Source organism: Mus musculus, chromosome 15, assembly GCF_000001635.26.
Source record: "Mus musculus strain C57BL/6J chromosome 15, GRCm38.p6 C57BL/6J".
Lineage (NCBI taxonomy): Eukaryota > Metazoa > Chordata > Mammalia > Rodentia > Muridae > Mus > Mus musculus.
In genome coordinates this window covers 25,436,976-25,459,552 of record NC_000081.6, presented here as the reverse complement: position 1 = coordinate 25,459,552, position 22,577 = coordinate 25,436,976, and the positions used below count along the sequence as shown (strand labels likewise).

General features: G+C 45.7%; 1 long non-coding RNA gene across 6 annotated transcripts in view; it reads right to left on the bottom strand.

The window, feature by feature from the left end:
* Positions 1 to 22,577, bottom strand: part of Gm48957 (predicted gene, 48957) — a 67,159-nt gene that overhangs the window by 21,796 nt on the left and 22,786 nt on the right. The window contains exons 2-3 of one of the 6 annotated variants that reach the window (NR_168931.1): positions 8,403 to 9,058; positions 670 to 935 (exon numbers count right to left, since the gene is read on the bottom strand). The exons of 3 other annotated variants lie outside the window; for them this stretch is intronic. This is a non-coding gene — a long non-coding RNA (predicted gene, 48957). Of the gene's footprint in view, positions 1 to 669; positions 936 to 7,134; positions 9,059 to 22,577 lie in introns of those variants that run through there. 2 more of the 6 variants (NR_168943.1, NR_027376.1) reach the window with 2 other exon arrangements.

The window sequence follows — 22,577 nt, the reverse complement described above, 5'->3', positions numbered from 1 at the left end:
ATAACATCGTCAGGACATCAAGGTTTGGATCCAAGGTGGAACCGGGCGTCAGTTAAGACTTCCTGGAGCACGGACGGCAGATTTTGAAGAGGCATTTCCATTTGATTCTTTCCCCCCAAGGAAGATGAACACTTTGCACTAAGGTGAAAACCTGGGAGCTGACTTAGAAAGTTCCTTGGGCGAGAAATTTTAGCTCAGCAGGCTGTAGCACTAATCACGCCCTACTTGCTTTTCTGAGCTCTAGCAGAGTCAGATGCCGAAGCCCTGGGAATGGACTCCAGGGCTTCCTTTTCCAGCTTCTCTCTACTTTCAGGCATAGGTGGAGACGGGATAGTAGCTCCTGGAAACCAGAACTCCCAGCTCCTCATTGGCCTCTTCCCCCAAAGAGGGAGGGATACAGGCTGAGCATCCCTAATCTAAAAACATAAAGCTGGTTTTCCCCTCCTTTGGATACAAGTAGAAAATTCCTCACCTGATCTCATGTAATCAATCACACCCCAAAAAGCCGAATCCTTAAAACTATCATGTAGAACCATCTCCAGACTGTGTGTAAAAGAACATGGAACACAGAAGAATGTTGGGTTTAGACTCTGCCCAATGATATCATTGTTACGTGTATGTGAATATCCCCACCTTTGAAGAGATTATCTCGTAGACCATGCCTCCTACCTGTGCCTTCATAGCTACTGCTACACGCTGTTGGGGTAACACAGAGGGACTCTCAGTACTTGTGTTTTCGTTGTTGTTGTTTTTTTTTTCCCTTGTTTTTTGTAAATCTATTTTTGTAAAGTGTTTAGCCAGGAAGTCTCCTTTGAATATCTGTGTTTGATCCCAAGAATCCAAGTTGGTAACGATCCATTCCATGGCTCCCCTCTGTTTCACCATAGGCAGATGACTGACCCAGCATGCAGCCTGGTATATGAACAGGTTACTATCTGTAAATGACACAATACATGTACACACACCATTTTCCCCAGACTTCTACAGCACAATTGTCTCGAGTATCAACATCTCTAAGCATGCTGTAAGAGAACAGAGAATAGAGGAATCCAATGGACATTTCCCCCACTGTATGCTGGTGAGTAAGGTGGGTTTTTTGTTTGTTTGTTTGTTTGTTTTGTTTTTTTCTGTCCACAATGTACCTGAGTTAGGAAGGCAGTGTTAAGGAACATGTTGGCAAACTGTGCAGGGGCTATGTATTTTAGGACACCATCTATACTTACAAACGCTCCTAGTTAAGAAGATAAAAGATTATCAAAGAAAGAAAAGTGTGCAGATACATGTGTGTGATTGTTAAGCCTGAAATAGTTTCATCTGGACCTTCAGAAAAACCATCTGCTGATCCTGAATACAGGACTGCAATAAGGAATATTTCAGGATGCCTGTTATGAATAGCCATCGGAGTTCACAGGAGGGAAGTGCCCATCCTCCACAGGTAGGATCAAAGCAAGGCCTGTGGGTGTGGGACGAGAGCTGGAGAAGACCTTATTTCAATACATGGAAGCAGAACAAGGGAGAGAGAGGAAGGGAGGGAGGGAGAGAGAGAGAGAGAGAGAGAGAGAGAGAGAGAGAGAGAGAGAGATTGAAGGGGAGTGAGGGCTCCTTGCCTGCAGGTCCAGGAGAGAGGAGAGAGGTCCCCGTCCTTGTCCTCCGGGGTCTCTCCAGAGCTGAGCAGGATAGTGAATGTTTAGGCCCAAAAGAAACACACCGAGCTGGGATTCTTGTAGAAGCAAGAACTCAATTTTATGGCATCAGCCTCTCACTTATATAAGTTTGGAACATAGGGAGGGAGACTTTTGGTAGGGTAAGATGATGTAGGAGTCAAGGAAGGGTGATGAAGGGTATGGAGTGACTGACAGGGCCAATGGCAAATCTCTACGTCAGCAATGGCAGGGCAGAGGCAAGGCCAAACAGGTCTTGCTGAGTCATCCAATGTGGAAGTGACTGAGACAGGTCTCAAAACTCCAGCCAGGCTCGGGTTTGTTCTCAAGGCCTAAACCAGGGCCAAAATGGGGCCCAACAGGGGAGCAGGGGAGGGAGGGGGGAAGGTAGGGGAGGGAAAGGGGGAGGGAGAGGGGGTGGGTAGGGGAGGGAGAGAGGGAGGGAGAGGGGGAAGGGAAGGGAGGAAGGGAAAGAGGAAAGGAGGGAGGAGGGAGGGAGGGAGAGGGGGGAGAGGGAGAGGGGGAGAGAGGGGGGAGAGGGAGAGAGAGAGAGAGAGAGAGAGAGAGAGAGAGAGAGAGTGAGAGACAGAGGAATTACTGCTTCTTACCCCTTAACTCTCCACACACTGGGAAGCTTTGAAAATATATTAATGTCACTTCCTAAATGTGAAAATAAATGAAAAAGATAAAAAAAAAAAAAAACCCCACACAATTGCATACCAAACTAGAAACATAACCATATGGAGAAAGAATTAAGTGTATTTTGAACTCAGCACTCCAACTGTAATTCCCTACTTGTGTAAGGATAGAAGGGGACCCCCCCCTCACACACCCCTACTGTCTAACAGCAGGAAGTTGGCTCCGTGACTGTGAAATTGACTTATCTGTGTTTGGACGAAAAGCTAATGACTAAACTTGTTAATTTTATTAAGAACCAAATTTCTGGTGTAAAGAAAGAGCAGCACAAACAAAAATCAAAGGTGGAAGCCAGGAAGCATCTGGCCTCCATCTTAGGCTTAAAGGCCATCTTATGGTGATGACAAACTTAATTCACTCCTGTTTATGATTAAACCTGTCTCTCAAGGACTGGGCTATGCCCCACCTGTAACCTTAACTGCAAACCGTTCTACACTGCATGTTCCAGCAATGACAGTCATGTCTTTGTTTCAAAAAGTTAATAACCGTCTTGCAACCCTACCTTTGTTGATATGGCTACCTCGTTGTGGCTACCTCATTATGGCTACCTCGTTATGATGACATTGCCTTTATTTATGGAGCATCTAACTTGTTATGCTTATGTTCCTGTTACCCCACCTATTCTGCCCAACAAAGCCTCCATTTGGAAGCCCCATGCCCTGAGCTATAAAAGCCTTCTCTTCCTCATATACAGCACTGACCTCTTGAACTTTACCTTAGGGGGAGGCAGCCCATGTACACACAACACACACACAACACACACACAACCAATTTGTTTTAGTTAATTGCTTGCTTCAATTAATTTGGCCTTGATGATTTAAGTGTGTGATTGTTCTCCCATCTTTGCTTTGAGATTAACATTAGTTGGAAATAGTGATGTGATTTCATGATGTAAACATATGTGCACATCCTAGTTTTTATTTGTGTGTGTGTGTGTGTGTGTGTGTGTGTGTGTAGTGAAAGATTCTAAAAGTCACGATGTCCCAGCAGCCGTAGGATACCAGAAGCTAACATTTGCTTCTAAACTGCATTCTAAACAGGCCCCTGGGGGGAGGGGGTATTGGCTACTTTTAGGCTGTGTTCTGACAAATTCAAGGTGAGAGTGGAAATTTCACCAGGCCAGCAAACAATAGTGTCAAAAGTCAACAAGGCCATGTCAGGGCTGTAGGATTAGAATTCAGTTTCTCAGGAGGCAAATTTAGGAGAATCTGACCAGCAAAATGAGAGTTGTTATCAGTTGAAAAATATAGGATAAAAATTTCAACATCTGCCATTAGGAAGAAAGAAAGAAAGAAAGGAAGAAAGGAAGGAAGGAAGGAAGGAAGGAAGGAAGGAAGGAAGAAAGAAAGAAAGAAAGAAAGAAAGAAAGGAAAGAAGGAAGAAAGGAAGGAAGGAAGGAAGGAAGGAAGGAAGGAAGGAAGGAAGGAAGGAAGGAAGAGACATAACTGGTATAAATCTCTGTGAATCAGAAAGCTGGGAAGAATGAACGGCCAGTGTGCTTTGGGAGAGCAGTCAGTGTGCTTTGAACAAAACACTGTGTTGAGGATGTGTGTACTTCACGAGAGAACGCCAACTGACACGCAGAAAGGTTGAATGATGTAAAAAATCACCTACACAGTTCATACATGCAGAGGGAATGGAGAGAGAACAATGAGATGAGCAGCAAATCTGTTAAGACTTTATCTAGGAGAAATGAGGGCTTATATTCCCACGAAGGCAGGGTTCGTAAGAACATTTCTATGATTTTATTCATAACCAATAACACTGTGTGTGTGTGTGTGTGTGTGGTGTATGTGCATGGTGGATGTGTGTGTGCATGGATGTGTGTGTGTGCATGTGTGTGCATGTGTGTGTGTGCATGGATGTGGATGTGTGTGTGTGTGTGTCTACATGTGAGTGTAGGGACCCTCAGAGTTCAGAAGAGGTTGTTAGAACCCTAAGATCTGGAGTTACAGATAGTGAGCTGCCTCATGTGGGTTCTGGAACCTGAACTTGGGTCCTCTGCAAGAGGAGTACATGCTTTTAACTGCAGAGCCATCTCTTTAGTATTCTTATAAATCTTTTTTTAAGCCAGAATAATAAAAATATAAAAAATGAGAACAATAGAAAATTATGTTTAAAAAACTTATAGGAGTTTAAACTGTGGACTAGGCAATTATGAAATGGCGGTGATGTTTTCTTCCATGCGATAATGAAACTGTGGCTCTCAATAACAACACATTTATTCTTAGATAGTCCTGTATTGAAGTACTCAGGGATCATTGTCATACTTGCAAAGCATTATCAAATAGTCTGACTATCTATCTATCTATCTATCTATCTATCTATCTATCTATCTATCTATCTATAATCTATCATTAACTGGGGAGAGACAAATTTTCTTTTAAGAACTTGTATTTATTAATTTTTAAATTATTTTTTTAAAAAGACTTATTTGTGTATTTCACATAAGTGTATGTATTTAGAACTGAGAGAGAGAGAGAGAGAGAGAGAGAGAGAGAGAGAGAGAGAGAATGCAGAACCATAATAAGTAGTTGGGTGTTCTTCTTTGTTACCTACCATAGGAGGTAGGTAATATCCCCTTAAGGCAGGGCCTTTCCCTGAACCCAAGGGTCATGTTTTCACAGCTAGGCTGGCAGCTAACAAAGTCCTCACTTGGAACTAGAGTTACAGGTGTGCACAGGATGCCCCGTTTGCTATGTCTTTGCTATGTGCTGGGATCCAAAATTCCCATTCTCATGATTGCACAGTGAGGGCTTCTTAAATGCTGAGCCACTGCTCCAGCCCCTTGGCCTCCTTTAAAATAACTGGCACTGTATTAACATTTGACAGAACTACAGTCACATCTCATCTATGATTTGTAGGGCAGTGGTTAAATTATGGGTTCTGGAACTACAGTGCTTATGTTTGTATCTTGACAACTCCCCTAATAAACTTGGGCAAGCCAGTCATGTGGCTGCTCTTGGCTTGAGCCTTAACTACAGAACCTGAAGTCTAGGATTATTGTGAGAATCAAAGAGTCAATGCCCAGAGTACCTCAAACAATAGCTGACTTATTAGCCAGTATCCTGTAAGTCTTAGCTGTTAGTAGCATCAATTTGATATTGATTGATCTATAACATTCTTTGACAAACCAACCCCAGCATGCTCTATGGTTTGCAATTTATTCAGGAAGGAAGAATCAATGGCTTGACTCAAGGTTCTGATGAATGTTCTTCCAAGTGATTTTCAAGATGTGGTTGGTTCCCCCAAAGAACAGAATCAGTATTCCTTAGGAACTTGGTAGAAATATAAATCTACACGTAAGATTTAGTGAGTCAGAGACTGTGCAGATGAGGGACAGCAAGTGGTGTGTTGCTAAAGGTCAGCCACTTGCTCTTCTGGGAACAACTGCCCCACACTTCTGACTGGTTTAAGTTCTCTTGCAGGACTGAGTTCAAGACACCAACATCATATCACTAAGAGCAATGCTTCTGAGCTGGCGGGAGCAACCTGCTCAAGAGACCCCACTCCTCTGTAGTCTTTCTTTTTATTTTGGAGACACAGTTTCTCTGTGTAATCCAGGTTAGGTTGGAATGCACTGTGTATCCCACAGCCCTCCCTATCCTGCCTCCTGAGTGCTAAGTGGTGTTCCCGTTAGTATATTTTGCAGGCAGATCTGTAATTCTTCCCTGGAGCTTTGGCATCTGATAGGCCATGCCTCACAGTGATTAGGTGAGGCAGAAAATGATTTTTATTGCTAAGTTTTATGGGGTGATCATAAAATGGCCAACATCAGCTTGGTAACATAAAGAATCTCATTACCATATTAGGTTGAGGTCCAGCGTGCAGTCAGGAAAAAGGATCACCTTCCCGCTTTAGTTACTAAAACAGATATGGGTGGAAGGGATGTTAATTTCTTACTGATATCCCTCCCAACCCCACAGGTCAGCTGGTTTTGGGTATAGAGACGCTGGTGCGGCAGAGAGACCATTTTGGTAAACGTTTAAAGTCCAGTTTTCTGGCTTTCTCTTTTGCAGACGATTCACAGCGATGGCTCTCACAAGCATTGGCTTTAATACTCGACGTAATTAACCGAGTAAGAGAAAAGCTGAGTTTCCCATGCATCCTTCTGAAGGTCTTGGTTTGTGGTTGAGTAGCCTGGTTCTTTGGGGGTTGGGGGTCGGGGGTTGGGGGAGCTGTGTCATGCACATTGCTCATGCATGGATCATGTCGTAGAACAAAGCTGCTCACCTGTAGTCAGGAAGCAAATTGCAGACAAAAGACTGGGATCTCGTGTTGTCCCTGAAGGTCAGACTGTCAGTGATACACACATATACACACAAAGACTCACCTATTAAAGGTGTCACCACCTCTCAATGGTATCATGGACTGGGGACAAGGACCTTTGAGTGACATTCCAGATATGAGCTACAGCACTTGCCTTCTGTTCACCTCAGTGTTTTGTTATGATGACTGTCAGTCCATATGTCTAACATCCGTGACACCAGTTTTATGAATTCACTGGGCCCTTAACATGCGGCCTTTGTGACTGAGCAACTGAAAATTTATTTTCACTCACTTTAAAATAGAAATGTCAGGCTACAGAGAGATGACCCGGCAGACAAGAAGAGTACTGGCTTATGCAGAGAACCCAGGTTCAGTTCCCAGCACCTGTACGGCAGCTCACAAGCATCTGTAACATCAGTTCCAGGGGTTCTGACACACTCCCTCTTCTGCTTTGCAGTGACACTGCACACATGTGGTACATATATGCAGGCAAAACATCCACACACATGAAATAAAAGTAAATCTTTATTTAAAAAAATTGTCATTGTGTGCAAATGCGCACACACACAATCTTGTAAAATAGAAAATCCTTCATATGGCTGGTGGCCATTATGTTAGGTAGCACAGAGTCTAAACGAGTGGTTCTTAACTTGTGAGTCATGACCCCTTTGGAGGGTTGTTGAACAACCCTTTCACAGGGGGCGACCAGGACCATCAGAAAACACAAATAATTATATTATGGGTTATAGTGTATAGTTATATACAGTTATATACAGTTATGAGGAAGGAATGGAAGTAAATTTATGGTTGGGTCAGCACAACATGAGGAATTGTTTTAAAGGGTCACAGTGTTAGGAAGGTGGAGAACCACTGGTCTAAACCATGATGGTTGCACCAGCTTGGAAGTCAGCATGTGAAACAGTTTAGCTGGAGACTGGAGAGATGGCTCAGTGGTTAAGAGCACTGACTGCTCTTCCAGGGGTCCTGAGTTCAATCCCCAGCAATGACATGGTGGCTCAAAACCATCTGCAATGGGGTCTGATGTGGTGTGTCTGAAGACAGCAATGGTGTACTCATATACATTAATTAGTTAGTTAGTTAATTAATTAGTTAATTAATATATATAGTCTAGACAACCCAACAGTGAGGGATGGAGAACTGGGAGAGGGCATTCCCCTGTTGAAAGAGAGAAATGCCCAGAAAGATAAAAACTCAGGCCACCATTACTTCATGCGAGCTCTATTCTATGCCTTCCTGTGTTTCTGTGTGTACCCATTGTCATGGGCCGCATGAAAGGTTGCTGCCTTGGGACTGTCTTGTAATACTGAGCTGAAGTTATAAATAAGTAAAGATGGCGAGAACTAACATTTGAGCGGTACTTACTCTGTGCCAGGTTCTAGACAAGCACTTAGATGACTTAATGCTATGGCAAGGCCACAAGGGAGGTATTGTTATTCTGTCTAATTGACAGAGGAGGGGCTGAGGCTGGGGATGGTAGATACCTTGTGGGGCCTTCAGAACCCAGGAGAATGGGACTTAAACTCAGGGAGATGTGGCCAAGGCTCTGCTTGATTTTGTCATAGCTGTCCTTCTAAGGCAGAGACAACTGCAGAGAGCTGCACAGCCCTGGGTCCACCTGTCTCTAGATCCCTTGTTAACGTGAGATAAGCATTGATCTAATGCTTGAAGCCACATTAGGTCACATCTGTCTCCTGTGCTTGTAGTCTCAAACATCCTCAGTGACACGGACATTCGACAGTGGCTTCATTTTAGTACCTGAGTGACTCAGCTGATTTGCTGTAGCTCGTGGGTCAGGCACCATCTCAACATCAAAGGAGGAACAGCCATCTCAGGCTGGGGCCAGCAATGGATGTTGCAGTTCCAAATGGTGGAACCCCCAAGAGGATTCCGTTGGTGTCTTACTCCAACAAGCTGCGCCCACTCCTTTATCTCAATTTGGGAAAACAAACTTCTTTTAAAGGTGCTGTGAGAATAACATGCTCAGTGGGATGGCTTGGCTTTGAGAACATCTCTAAGCGGATGCTGTGTTCAGTCGTGCTTACTCATTCTTAGCATACAGTCAAGGTCTGGATTTCCATTGTACCCCAACTGTCTTTTGTCAGCATTTCGGATGACCTCATGTGTTTCACTGATAAGTTGAGCTTGACATCTAGACTCACAAAAGTTTGGAAATAGATGACTATTCAGTCCAGAGGCAGGTAAACATGAACCCAGAGGGATGATGTTAAGAGCCCTTGCTCAATAGGATGAGATGCAGTGAGCTACCATGGGACTGCCTCTCACAAGAAGTAGTTGTAGAAAACCATTTTCCTTCTTCACAGCTGCCAGGTTTCTTTCCTGGCCCAAGGGGTGGTGGTGGTGACCCTTCCTTCATCCATTTCAGTCTCCTCCTTTCCTGGTGTTCCTGTTACCTGAGGCGTAGACAACATGTTACTGTCAGAGTCTCTGCTGGCCCTCACAGCCCATTATCAATACAGTCGGCTTGCCCCCTCATCCTCAATGGACCAACTGAGAACAACCATAATAGTGAAAGGCAGAGAAGGGAGGTTGAATCAGTACAGCCACGCTGAGGAGAGGAAGGAAGAGGTCTAGTGGCTCCTTCCACTCATCTCCAGCCTTCTGGCTTGAGGTTTGGGTTTAGGTTGAGAGTGAGAGCTATGCATAGCTAAACAGCTCTGGTCAGGATGTACCCACAGCCATCACTGTTTCAGCTTCATTACCCTGAAAGGTGGTCTGATGGCTTGTCTCTTTCAGGGAGACAAGCTCTCCCTTGGCATCGGGCTTCAGCCTTTTCCTCCTGCCAGCATGGGGAAATTTCAGTCTTGGGGTCAATCACTCAATGGTCTGATAGCCAATGGAAGTGTTTTTAAAAATATCTTTACTCCTGCCAGAATGTCACTTTCGGTGTGGGCTCAGGTCGGGCCAGAGCTGCAATGGTACAGTGAGGAATTAACAGCAGAGGAAGGGAGGACGGGTATGAACATCAGAGAGTGCCTGGGACAATGCCTGGGTGACAGTCAGCACAATCGCCATTCTTTCCATCACCTGCTCAGAGGTAGGGAACATGTACTGTATACAAAACACTGAGATACAATCATAGGGCCATTCTTCCTGGGTGACAAAGCAAATAGCTTGCTCATCTCTCTAGAGTTTTATTTGCAAGTTTTTCTCAGTGTATCTAAGTCCCAGCATCACTTTCATCTTGAAGCTCCAAGACAAGACATCACAGCTCCATCTCTCACAGGAGAACATGAAGACTGGTGTCAAGTAACTTTCTCATGGGATGTGAGTGATGGCTCAATTGATTCTCAATCCCTCAGTGACTCATCAGTCCCCCTGAGTCACCTGATGTCAGAGCCTGGCCTGGGCAGGGTAGTCACTGAAGGTTAGTCACAGAGTCTCTGGGGTCTGCTTTGTGTCAGGAGCCCCCACAGGGTAGGAAAAGGAGGACTACCCGAATCCTGCAAGAGCCTCCCAGTTAGCCTTTGAAGTACAGGAGCCTGGGATCAAAGGAAATATTTTCTTGGACTCAGTATTTGTCCTTGATCTGCTACAAACCTTAATTTAATTAACAACATAAACTTTGCAATGACATCATTTTCCTAACTCGCTTTAACTGATGACATTTCTTCTAGTTCTAAGTAGTTTGGACCAAATAAAGGTGAGATATAAAAGAACACTATAGACTATGCAATACTTCTCTCATGACTGTTTTCAGTGGTACTCACCCAAATTTGTATGCCTGTCATGCTTCCATGAGTAATGAGTGGTGGTGGGAAATATTTTGGATTCAGCTATTGACTCGTGTTCCAGAAAGGCAAGCTTCCCAGATTCCTTGATGCTTGAAAAGATAGATAGTATTTTTGGAAGGAGTGTGCTAACATTGTGATGTGGTCTTTAAATCAGGCATTCTACAAGTATTAACACTTTCAATCATTACTGGGATCTGTAACACAGGTGTTTCTTTTCTAGTCATGGAAGAAATTAAATGGATTTCCCATGGTCACGTGACTTGGATTTTACTCTGTGAGAGCAGAGGTCAAATTCTGTTGTGGTTCAGTGGGTCCAGGTGCCTCCTGGCCTTGGGGAGACCTCCAGGGTCCTTCCCTGTACTTGAGAACTGAAGAAAAAATCATTCTGGAACTTAACGTCTCTGCAGAGCCACACACCCAAGCTGTGGTCTCTGGGGAAGGTGGCCTTTGTCCTTACACTTATGAGAAAGTGTGTGTGTGTGTGTGTGTGTGTGTGTGTGTGTGTGCTTATTATATGTAGCCTGTTATGTGTTTATTGTATGTACTTCTCAGTGTGGGTCGGTGTACCCCTCTCTCAGTCACTTTTTGTTGTTGTGCTAAGGCACCATGTCCAAGTCAACTTATAGAAGAAGGAGTTCATTGGTGCTTACAGTCTCAGAGGGTGAGTACACGACCATCACGGTTTGGAACATGGAAGCAGGCAGGCAGGCATGGTGCTGAGCAGTAGCTGAGAGTTTATATGTTGAGACAACAATCATGAAACAGAGAAAGAGAGAGAGAGAGAGGGAGAGAGAGAGAGAGAGAGAGAGAGAGAGAGAGAGAGAGAGAGAGGCACTTTGTATGCATCTATCTTCCCAGGGTCTGCATTCATTGCAGAGACAGATTTGCCATGAGCAATTGCTTTAAGATGGATTCCCTGTGGAGATGGTGACATTACTGGCCCAGATTTCATTGGCCCTGACCAATGTCCTGTAGAACCTGTGTTTGCAGTTGTAGACGTGGACAGTATTTTGGGTTGGTCATTTGAGTTCATTGGATCCCACAATGGATGGTTTCGTGCCGCTGGTAACAAATGACATGGTAAGGCCAGGAGCTAAAATTGGAGCTCACTGCTTGTCTTTTCCACTTTCCTTTTCATTTTCTAACAACCCCCTGAGATTCTGTAAGATACTGTTAGCTACTGCTAGCATGAATGGTAATGCGTTCTTTTTCAGTCAGGGCATGCTCTTAAAACAAGACAACAAAGGGAGAAAAATAGTGAGGGAAGAGGGAGGAGGAGGAACAAGAAGAGGAAAAAGGGGAGAAGAAGAAGGAAGAGGAGTGGAAGGAGAGGAGGGGAGGAGGAGGAAGAGGAGGAAAAGGAGGAGGTAGAAGAGGAAGGGAGGAGGAGAAGGAAAATGAGGAGGAAGAGGAGGAGGAAGCAGAGGAGGAGGAAGCAGAGGAGGAGGAAGCAGAGGAGGAGGAGGAGGAAGCAGGGGAGAACCTTGTTCTACATTAACAAAACCTCTAATGTGCAGGTCAATATCTTATCCATGCCTCCAAAGAGAGGCCAGTTCTAATATCGTAGGCTCCCCTAGAATTGTCTTCCTTGATATATAAAAACAAACAAACAAACAAACAATTTTAAAAAAACCCTCACAGGACCCTTTTCTTTAAGTAGTCTGCAGTGTGTACAATCCCCAGAGTCCGCTGGAGTTTTCTGAAATCCATGGACCACGTGTCTTCCTCCCTCTGCCTCTCTCATCCCCTCCACTGTCATCATTTCTTTAGCTGTGAAATTTCTAAGCTTCTTACTAGAATTTGGTGCGTGAGGTTAAAACCCCAATAAATAAAATGGGATCTTGGCACAAATAATCCGTTTTGTTTTTAGAGTCACATTCAGAACGAGCTACAATGAAATAGATTGCCTGGTAATGAGGCTCCTAATCGTTTCTCTGAAATCTTAATTGAAATGATTGCTCTAGAGGAATTTTGCCAAACAAATACCATGCAATTTGTAATAATAATAAAAAAAAATGATTCCAGTGTGGGTTAGTGCATCAGAACAGCATGGTGGGCACAGGGGATGTGCTCTAGCTTGCAACAAACTTGATACTTCCCTCCTCTCCTCTCCTCTCCTCTCCTCTCCTCTCCTCTCCTCTCCTCTCCTCTCCTCTCCTCTCCCTCTCCCCCTCCCCTCCCCCTCCCTCTCCCTCCCCCTTCCCTCCCCCCTCCCCTCCCCTCCCGTCCTCTCCTCTCCTCCCTAGCTGCTCTCCTTCTTTTCTTTCTCCTTCTCTTTCATCACTTTCTTCCTTTCCACATCTACTAAATACAGTTATCACACTGAGCGGATGTTGCTGGCTGTTGAAACTGGACACCAGACGCAGACACTACCGCAGTCTCCTTCATTCTGTTGCATGAGCTTGACATTTTCAATAATCATAAAAAAACAATTCGTCAGGGTCATAAGTCTGCTGTAGTGGCTCAAGGTGAACTGCACTCCCTATGAAAGCTAGCATGGACCTGTGTCTTACATAGAGATAGGAAATGACCTACTGCTATTCTTCGAGGTCAAAGCCATCTTACAACTCTGGAACCCCACTCAGTTACACAGAGCCACCTGATAGGAGGGACCCCCCCTCCAAATTTATTCAGATTGCTTATTTGGGGAAAAAAAATCTTTGCTTCATTTCCCTCAAAAATACCTTCTCCTTTTTAAACCCGAGGCAAGGATGTTCTGGAAAGAAAGACTACACCCCCCACCAAAAAAAAAAAAAAAAAAAAAAAAGGCAAAGGACATGCAAGAGAAAGGATCAATTTATTACAGCGTTAGTGGCGCTAACAGTGCATGGCTGTTCTCAGCTCTAAGGGGCCACCCAGGAGAACTGATAGCGGAATGGCCTCTAATTAAAAAGCCTTTTTCTTGGAGATACTTTTCCAGTCTTCCCCTAGAACCTTCGAACCAGTCTCACGCACTGGTTTACCATATCCCAGCCTAGCAGGGGCCAGGCGTGGCGGGAATATAATAAGCTGATGGGGAAAATCTGTGAGTGAGTAAGTGAGTGAGTGAGTGAGTGGCTCTCAATTAGAAATCCGAGCAAAGAGAAGGTCGGTCAGGAGACAGAGGAGCGGGTTGAAAGCCGGGATCCTGAGATCACGTGGCTGCCCTGTACTTACTTCCTTACCCAGGGGCTGTGGATACGGTTGGAGGCTTTTGGACGTTTCTAATTCCTTGCCCTTTGCGGGAGCGTCTTGTCCTATGCATTCCGAATAAGCCGCATGTTTAACCTAATCCCAGCAAACTGTTCTGCTTGGGGTTTCCAGGGAATAGAGGAATGCACTCTAGGCAGGATTATTTACCTCTCCTGCCCGCACCCGGGTAAGCCTCCTAGAGCAGCTAATTCTCCTGTGTTTTGGCAGCTCCTGGCCACCAGCAGTAGGGGATCAGCGGTCCTGGTCCTTCCTTCTTCCCCAGTCGGTGGCCCCTACATTCCTCCTCTACCTTGGTACCCACCCACTGGCCCCGGAGTGAGGCAGTGTCCTGACATCTCCAGAGAGAGGGAAACAGCAGGACTCTTGAGGGACCCTGAGGGCTGGTGAGTTGTCCCAGGCCTGCACATTCCTGCCCTCCCTGAGAAGCCCCAGAGTTCCTGCCATTCCCATTCCGCAGCTGCCACTCACCCTGCAGCTCTCCCTGGGTCTCCCTTGGGATGCCTGGCACTCTTGCTCCTGAGCCATTGGTCTTTGTCTCCTGGGGAGTAACCCCTTCTCTGTCCCCATTCTCCTTGAAGTTCCTTCTGAGGACCCTCTTACTTTTCCTTGACCCACTTTCCTCCACTTGGTTGGGTATGTGCGTTATATCAACTGTCCGTGGTCACTTCCTGTCTGTTATGCTCCTGGTTTGGAGCAGTGTATATACTCTGTTGAATCTTTGATGCCTTGTGATTTTCCTTGAATCGCTTCACCCTTGCTATGTGTGCGATTCAGGTGACTAGTTCTTCTCACCTCCAATTCAATTAAGGTGTGTATGTGTGTGTGTGTGTGTGTGTGTGTGTGTGTGCGCGTGCGCGCGCTCTCACACTAAGTACTCTGGCTACCATCGCTGAGACTTGAGCTCCAATTTTGACTTTGTGTGACTTTCATTATTTCCTTAATGTTTTTAGGCTTGCTGGCTCTTCCCTGAAATGCGGTTCTCGGGGACTTTTACATGACAGCATTTGGAGGATTACATGGGAAGGCACATGTGTGATAATGGTCAAGCAGAGCTGACTGTTATCACATCTGCTGGCCTCCCTTAATTCACCATTGTCACACCCATCTTTACAATTCCTTAGCGTTTATATGTCAGTGTGTGTGTATGTGTGTGCGCACGTTGATGCAATTGTGCTTATGGTGGTCATGCGGAGAACGTCCAGGAATCTTCCCCTTCCTTTCCTTTAAGCAGGTTCTGGGGATCAAACTCAAGTTGTCAGGCTTAGTGGCAAGAGTCTTTACCTGTGCTGACGTCATCTGACTCCCAAGTCAACTGTGTCTCATGAGAGTTCCTGCCTTCCTTACTCCAGGAACACGAAGCTCGCTTCTACTCTAACAACTTCCTAACTCCAGACACAGTGGCTTCTTATCTCGTCCCTTCTCTCTCCTGGGGGGACTTGTGTCCCATCCCTTGCATCCTATCTTCCTGTGACCTCATCCTGCATCATCTGTCTTGTCAGGGACTTTGCTGTCACTGAGATCAACTGTGATGCGTCTGTGATTCATCTCGCCTGAGTGATACGTCTATTCTGTGGTTACGCTTCCAGCAATTACTCCGTTACATGAGACTATGGGGCCGAGCCACTCCCTGAAGCTACTTTTCCTACCCCCCAAGCTGGATGATGACATGTGGAGAATCTGATAACCTACCAGTCATCAGAAGACTAAGCCCTAGGTCATAAATGCCTTTGATCACACAGTCTGAGTTGCGTAGGAGGCGATGTGCTTGGTGGGGGTGGGGGTGGGGTAGGGGGTGAGATGGCCCTTTCCATGGAGATTTTTACTGTCTGAATTTTATGTTGGGTTTGGATGAGAAATGGCACCAGACCCTGTGAGTTGTGGGGAAATTCAGCATGGATTTGTATTTCAATGTGTATTTCTTCGATTTCTATTGGATTTCATTCAGTTCTTTTAGAAATGCTTGTATGTTTCAACTCTTCAGAAGCTCACAAGGAAAAGGGATTCTGTCATCTGGAGAGAGGGTGATGCTAGGGACCTGGTTCTAGTTTGGAGCCACCCCCTAAGGCAGGGCCCATCTTGGAGACCGAGTGCCACTGGCAGAGGGGACACTGAGCACCTCAGCACAGTGATACACCTAAACAAACCGGCTAATGACTTTCCCATCTTGGGGACAGGTGGAGGCAGGGCACCAAGGGAGAATACTTAGCTCTGCTTATGCCCACTCGTTCCAATGGCTCTGAGGTTGGGGGAGGGGGCTTTTTCTTAGAATGGAATAGGCAGAGGGAGCAATTCTCGTAGGCAGTGGAACAGGAGAGCCTGACAATGCCCTTGAACCATTCTGTTCTGGGATTTACGGCTTCTCAGAAACCAGAGCCGTTTCTGTCTAAGCTGTGTACCTAAACATATTCTAGGAAATACCTTGTTAAAATGGTGACTTTGTCCCTGCGTGATTCATAACTACAATCCCGGATGGTACAGTCTACTTCACACACAGGCTATATGATACAACCTTCAGCTTCTAGGTTGCAACTGTGATGCAACTAAGTGAACCATGATCTGGGAACCATCCAATGGGGTGTGTGGTCCTAAGAGGATAGACAAACAACACCAGACAGAGGAATTTTTCAGCTTCACTGCCTCTCATGGGACCATGGTTACATCTGCCTACCGCCCATCCCCCGTCAAAGTCCTCAGGAGGCATGCTGCCATGCACAGACCATCTCCTAAAGGCAGCTGCTTATGAGCTGTCATTTGGGAACATTTATTCATTCTTTTTATTTATTAATTTATTTATCTTGAGACAGGGTTTTTCTTGGTAGCTAGTTTTGGCTGTTCTGGAACTCACTCTGTGGACCAGGCTGGCCTGGAACTCAGAGATCTGTCTGCCTCTGCTTCCAGAGTTCTGGGATTAAAGGCGTGTGCCACTACCACTGAGCCATTTATTTATTCTTATAAGTGATAATTAATAATACAGGGTAACCGAGTGAAAGAGGGAGCTGGAAATCCTTTCTTCGGAGTTCTGTAAGATGAGGACTTAAGATAGGAAATTCAACTCTTCTTTGCATCTCAGAGATGTTATCTTTATGTGCTATTTTCCTCCTTTCCTCCCCACCCCCCAGTATTTTTTTCTTATATAACATATTGAACCTGGAGTCACGTGCTTGCTAAGGAACCACTCTGCCAATGGCCTATATACAGAGTGTAAATGCTGCCCTCTTACCTTTCCCTTCTCAATGACTTAAGATTAGGAAAAAGTTACCGCAATACTTTGAGACTCGCGGGAGCACAGTGGTTTAAAACACCAGGCAGACTATGTAGCTTTTTGGTCTTTTAAGTCACACAAATGGATGCAGAAATCACCGAGAACTGTTGACTGGGAGAGGGAAGAAACAGAGAAAAGGGGAGACAAGAACAGAGAGAATGTCCCAGGACCTTGCATTAATTAAGGGTCTCTTCACAGGGTTCCTCTGTTCCATCGACTTCTTTCTGACTTTGGGGTTAGTGTCCTTAGGCTGCCAGAACAAATACCACAAGCCGGGTGACTTGGACAACAGGACCCTGTGTTCTCACAGATCCAAGGGTTAGGAGTCTGGAATCAAGGCCTGGGAAGGGACGTTTCCAGGGGCTTCCACGCAATAGCTGGTCAGCACTTTGCTCCTGACTGCTGGGCTGTCACCAGTCCTTGGCGTCTTTTGTTTTATAGATATGCCACTCCAGTCTCTGCCTTTGTTGCTCCATGGCAGGTCTCTCTGTATCTCTAAACGTCCTCTGCTCAGAAAGATGACAGTCACTCTGGACGGGGACTCTCCCTGATGGCTTCTTTTTAACTTGATTACATCTCCAAAGAACATCACACAAGATGGGGAAGGGGATCTTGACGCAGTTTGAAATGCTATCCTATCCTTAGCTCTGACCAAATGAACGGAAGGGTTCCCTTGGCCCCAGGCACTGTGAGGGTTTTCTGTGTGAAGGATGCTTCCGATGGCCGGGGTGCCCAGTGCGCACGCGCACACTGGCTGAGCTTTGTTCAAAATTTCTGTCCTGGCTTCCCTTTGCCTTGTCCCAAGCCCTCGGGTGTTCAACTCCTAGACTAGGATTTTATTTTTAGAGTAATGAATAATTTATGTTTTGAAAATGACTAATGAAAAAGCAATCAACCACTTTGGGCTGGATCAGAGTCTGAGGTTCTGGTCCCTGGCACTCGCTTCGCATCTCTCTGCTTCAGCTAGAGGGGAAGGTGTCTGCTTGACCTTTTTTTCCCTGTCACATGACGCCTTCCACAAGTAAGCTGTGTCCTCCTCAGGGAGCGCACATGCGACACATAATGAAATTAAACCTCTGCCACTCCAAATTCTCACTTTCAAGGGTCTGCCACTTGCCTACTTTTTCTTGTTTCTGGGTATCAGCAGAAGTGGGGTGGGGGGGTGGGATGAGGGCGGAGTAGCGAGGCACAGAGTAGGATTTTTTTTCGTGATATTTTGGGCTCGAAGCCTCGTGCGCATTCTTGGGCTGGTTCGGGTTTCCGGGGCACGTACACTCTGACCTTAGTTTGGGGCCAACCCTGAGCGCTTCAGTCAGCTACTTTTTAGCAACGGCGGCCAGAAAAATACTTTTTTTTTAAAAATTTATTTTCCCGTGAGTGCCTTCTGAAATTGTTTTGCTGTGCTACGTCTGAGAAACAGTAGCATTTCGTTCCCCAGAAACAGTTCCTTTTTGGCATGTTAATAAAATGACCGGTGTTACCTAAATTAGGGGTTTTGAGTTTGTTCTGGAGCTTTTTAAACTACAGCGCCCCCTAGCGGGAATTTTGTGATATTCATGCTTGTTCTGGTTGATCAGTTTTCGTCCATGCTTCCAAAAAGTTGTTGTGAAGCTACTATGAAGAACCACAGGGGTGGATATTTCATAAATAAGCCAAAAAGAAAAGGAAGTTTTATGGGTTTTAAAAAAATGTTAGCTGTTTTCTTTCATTTTACCACGTAATTAAAAAAGAGTTTCTCCTGAACCAACAACCTATATGGACAAGTGTTTGGGAAGAGACCCTTGAGTCTCTGGTATGGTACATACATGTCTCTTTAAAGGCATGTCCTTGAAACCAGAACTCAGGGGTTTTCTTGTGTAAGGGGATGGTCTAAGAGAAACATTGAGTTATAGACCTTGTTCCTTACTGGCCTTGGCTTGTCAAGGGCTCTTATGGGGTAGACTTCTGAGACCCTTGGAACCTGGGGGGCTTAGTTAATCGCCCCCTCCCCCACACAAGCACAGAGCCTTATATGAATCCCTCCAGAGAGTTGGAGTGTGTTCTACATTCAAGACCTCATAGGAAAGATCCATAGCCTCCGTGGAAGGAAATTTACAGATTCCCGGATTCATTGACTTACAGTGGGAAAGGGGATAAAATCGCTTGGCTGGAGTTTCCCGTGTTACAAAGTTAGTAATTAACCGCAGCGAGGCGAAGGACAATCAGAGGCTCACTGAGAATGTAAGAGTAGTAACAGTATGAGCCATGCAACCCCAGGCTAGGGCACAAGTCTCAGAAGGTAGATAGGGTGACCTGGGACTCCATGCATGTCACACCGGATCCTAACACTCTGAGATCCAGTAATGGATAATGTCACCTTGTCCCTTATAGGATAATGGCATTTGTGCATTTACCTGTCGTGATTTGAATGAAAGTCAGCAGTTCTCTTTTTGAGAGTCTTTGCTGGACGGGAGTCCATTGCTTTTCTGGGCAAGCCTTCTTTTCCTCAGGCTCACACTCGTTATCCCCTAGTGAAAGGTTTAATTAGGCACAGGGCACTAAGGGCTTGCTGCAAGTGTGAGGAGCTGAGGCAGGTTCCCAGAGCCCATGAAAAGTAGACTATCTGTAATTCCAGTGCTTCTAGGGCAGGATGCAAAGCTGAGACTGGAGGATTCCCAAGAGCTCACAGACGGATCCTAACACTCTGAGAAGCTGTTAGCATTTCTGGGCTCATGGCCCACCAAGCCAACCTTCTTCACACCATACATGTATCCTTATGAGGGTATCTGCCATGGATGTAGGTCTCACACAAGTGATCAGTAATTGTCCCATTGGGGAATTTCCCCATTGGCTTCTTGTTGTATGCAACAGAGAACAATGAGAGGAGACCCTGTCTCAAAGAAGGGAGGGGTCAAGGCCCACCACCGGGAATAGTCTTCTCTGACTTACACAACTACACATGCTTCCCTCCTGCACACAAGCATGCGCACACATGTCCACAAACATCGCTCATGGACATGCTTACACTCAAGATTTAAAGAAAAAGATTCTGTTGGTCTTCCTGTGGAGTCCCTGTGGGAGGGAGCCATGTGATGGGGGTGGGGGAGGACTGGGAGGAGAGGGAGGCAGATACTGGGATGCAAAGTGAATGAATGAATGAATGAATGAATGACTACCTACAAAACCCCATAAAAAAGAATGAGGTTTTATCCTAAATATACTTGTTCAGCTTTTCCGACACTTGACGGCCTTTCACATGCTTGTTTCAGGGAGGTTACAGTCCGCCATGGTCAACGCAGTACAGCTCTTGGGGTTTATATTCTTCTGTCGTGTGCGCACACAGCCGCTGTCGTGCAGCTTTTGCCTCCCGGGCTTCTGCATCAGCTTTTACTGCTGGTTTTGGATCGTGGCAATGTAGAGAGTTGAATGATGACCCCTCCTCCAAACAATTGTCCCCAACCTGATCTCCAGCATATATGGACATTTCCATATTTGCAGACATATGAGTTAAAGCTTTGGAGATGGGGAAATTACTGATCACTTGTGTGGGACCTATGTCCATGGCAGATACTCTCATAAGGACATATGTATGGTGTGAAGAAGGTTGGCTTGATGGGCCATGAGCCCAGAAATGCTAACAGCTTTTCTGGAAATGCTGACGGCAGGCAGGAGCTAATAAGAAGCAAGGAGACATTTTCCCCAGCACAGCCGCACTAACACCTTGACCTATGGCCTCCAGGCCTGGAGGAAGTTACATTTTTGTTGCTTTGAGCAACTAAGTTGCAGTTACTTATTTGGGCAGCTACAGAAGGCTGGCTGGGTCCTGTTTCTCATATTTCCTGATATAAGACAGCCAGTCATGGTTTGCTTAGTTAATGTTACTTCCAACTACCAACATTAGAAAATTAGTGTCTCTGTGTGTGTGTGTGAGAGAGGGGGGGGGCAGAGAGAGAGAGAGACAGAGACAGACAGAGAGATACCAGGGAGGAAGGGAAAGAGAGGGGGGTGAAAGTTAGAGGAGCTTGCAGGAATCTGGTCTTTTGCTCCACATGTGGGTCCCAGGCCAGGGATGGAGCTCTTGTTGTAACACTTGGTGGTGGCAAGTGCCTTGACCCACTGCACCATCTTGCTGCCCCAAGCCTTTCGCCTGACATCTTGACTCACCCACCTCATTCAGGCTGAGTGCATTTTATTTGTGGCGTTTTTATCTGCTCACTGCATTATATTTGTGGCGTTCTAGTCACATGATGGGCTGGCTCGACAACTACCTCTGCCAATCTTTGTCTAGCACTGGAGATCTGTGGGTTTTTATCAGCCCGCTGAAAAGAAATGGATTTATTTTAGCACATCACACATTCTGGAAGAAAATGTTAGGAAAGGTAGAGAATGGAACAGTTTGACATCTTAGAAGGAACGAGAGTCATGTGGTGCTTTTAAGCAATGGCACAGAAAGATATACCTTCTCAAAGCTGTTTATATTACATACTTTATATCCAGTCTACAACCACTAATGATGTTTTGTAAGGTCCCATTGTACAGTTCTCATTTTTGAAGTAAGATGTGGGGCAAGGACTGACAGAAGACAGTGGTCCTGTGAAGGAGGCTTTGGGGGCAGTAGAAAAGGAGTGGGGAAGGAGGAAGAGGGGGAGGAAGAAAAGAAGAGGGATGGATTAGGAGGAGGAGAAGTGGGGTGAAGGAGGAGGAGGTGGGAGAGGAGGGAGAGGAGGAAAAAAGACATGGAGGAGGAGGGGGTGGTGGAGGAAGAAGAGGAGAAAGGAGGGGGAGGGAGGGGGAAGAGGAAGGAGGAGGAGAAGAAGGAGGAGAAAAAAGGAGGAGAAGGGGGAGGGAGGGGAGGAGGAGGAGGAGGAAGAGGAGAGAATAATGCCAGAGGTGGGCAGGTATTCCAAGGATGCTCTTGGTCTCTGCCCTCCTGAGGGTTGGAGCTGGGTGGGCATTGTCTGCAGGTCTCTCTGGGGTTGGGAGGGCAAGGAGACAGATTTTCCATGCAGTTAGTAAGTAGTTCAGAGGGACACTTTCCTGGCTGGAATCCAGCTTTACTGATTGGGGGTGGACAAGGTCTTCTCTTGGCTTTCCTTTCTGCTTCCATGAAATGCCTGTTATAGGTTGATTTTCATACAGTATTGTGGGCAGGATTTTGGGGGATTTTCTGGTCAGGAAAGTTCTGAGGATGACTCCCAGACATGGAAGTGATGTCACTCACATACTTGTGCTTTAAATATCCAATTATTATGAGACTCCGTAAAATTGAGAAGCTGGAATTCTGTAATTTAGGTAATATCCTCTGACTAAGAGCATCAAGACCCCACTTATATCTGTGTAACCCTGAAAGTAGGGTTTCCAACAGAACTGTGTCGTGTAGGAGGGAACAAAAAAGCTGCTACTAATTATTATGTATGTGCTGTAGGTAACTACACTTACAGGTGAGGCCAGGATGCTATGCCTTCTTGGTAGCTACACTCACAGGCCAGGGAAGTGTGCTTTGTGCTGTTGGTAGATACACTGTCAGAGGTCACTGTGCTGTGTCCTAGGTAGATACACTCACAGGTCACTGTTCTGTGTCCTGGGGAGATACACTGTCAGAGGTCACTGTGCTGTGTCCTAGGTAGATACACTCACAGGTCACTGTGCTGTGTTCTAGGTAGATACACTCACAGGTCACTGTGCTGTGTCCTAGGTAGATACACTGTCACAGGTCACTGTGCTGTGTCCTGGGTAGATACACTG